Source organism: Perkinsus marinus (assembly GCF_000006405.1).
Source record: "Perkinsus marinus ATCC 50983 genomic scaffold scf_1104296959728, whole genome shotgun sequence".
Taxonomy (NCBI): Eukaryota; Perkinsozoa; order Perkinsida; family Perkinsidae; genus Perkinsus; species Perkinsus marinus.
In genome coordinates, this window is record NW_003206301.1 from 1 (window position 1) to 1,019 (window position 1,019).

The 1,019-nt window shown below is 45.4% G+C and overlaps 6 non-coding genes across 6 annotated transcripts; all 6 read left to right on the forward strand.

Moving 5' to 3' along the window:
* Positions 1-24: 24 nt before the first annotated feature.
* On the forward strand, positions 25-96 carry Pmar_PMAR028791. The gene has a single exon. It is a non-coding gene; the product is annotated as a tRNA-Thr (tRNA).
* Positions 97-198: 102 nt separating this feature from the next.
* On the forward strand, positions 199-270 carry Pmar_PMAR028792. Its single transcript has one exon. It is a non-coding gene; the product is annotated as a tRNA-Thr (tRNA).
* A 102-nt stretch (positions 271-372) lies between these two features.
* Pmar_PMAR028793 lies at positions 373-444 on the forward strand. The gene has a single exon. It is a non-coding gene; the product is annotated as a tRNA-Thr (tRNA).
* A 102-nt stretch (positions 445-546) lies between these two features.
* On the forward strand, positions 547-618 carry Pmar_PMAR028794. The gene has a single exon. It is a non-coding gene; the product is annotated as a tRNA-Thr (tRNA).
* A 102-nt stretch (positions 619-720) lies between these two features.
* Positions 721-792, forward strand: Pmar_PMAR028795. The gene has a single exon. It is a non-coding gene; the product is annotated as a tRNA-Thr (tRNA).
* Positions 793-894: 102 nt separating this feature from the next.
* Positions 895-966, forward strand: Pmar_PMAR028796. Its single transcript has one exon. It is a non-coding gene; the product is annotated as a tRNA-Thr (tRNA).
* Positions 967-1,019: the final 53 nt, after the last annotated feature.

The following is a 1,019-nucleotide window of genomic DNA, read 5'->3' on the forward strand; positions in this document are numbered from 1 at the left end:
TTGATTTATGCAGTTAGTGTGTGTGCCACTTTAGCTTAGTGGCAGAGCGTCTGCTTTGTAAGCAGAAGGTCGTCAGTTCGATCCTGGCAAGTGGCTTATAACACCATAAATATCTGATCTGGTACGAGAAGCAGGAGCAGGTTTGCTCACTCCGCAAAGGATACAGAAAGATTAATAATTTATGTACTCATTCTATGTGCCACTTTAGCTTAGTGGCAGAGCGTCTGCTTTGTAAGCAGAAGGTCGTCAGTTCGATCCTGGCAAGTGGCTTATAACACCATAAATATCTGGTCTGGTACGAGAAGCAGGAGCAGGTTTGCTCACTCCGCAAAGGATACAGAAAGATTATTGATTTATGTACTTATTCTGCGCGCCACTTTAGCTTAGTGGCAGAGCGTCTGCTTTGTAAGCAGAAGGTCGTCAGTTCAATCCTGGCAAGTGGCTTACAGCAGCATTAGGCTCTAGTCGGGTATGAGGAGCAGGAGCAGGTTTGCTCACTCCGCAAAGGATACAGGAAGATTATTGATTTATGCAGCTATCTTGTGCGCCACTTTAGCTTAGTGGCAGAGCGTCTGCTTTGTAAGCAGAAGGTCGTCAGTTCGATCCTGGCAAGTGGCTTATAACACCATAAATATCTGGTCTGGTACGAGAAGCAGGAGCAGGTTTGCTCACTCCGCAAAGGACACAGGAAGATTAATAATTTATGTATTCATTCTATGTGCCATTTTAGCTTAGTGGCAGAGCGTCTGCTTTGTAAGCAGAAGGTCGTCAGTTCGATCCTGGCAAGTGGCTTATAACACCATAAATATCTGGTCTGGTACGAGAAGCAGGAGCAGGTTTGCTCACTCCGCAAAGGATACAGAAAGATTATAGATTTATGTACTTAATCTGAGCGTCACTTTAGCTTAGTGGTAGAGCGTCTGCTTCGTAAGCAGAATGTCGTCAGTTCAATCCTGGCCAGTGGCTTACAGCAGCATTACGCTCTAGTCTGGTATGAGAGCAGAGCAGTTTGCTCACTC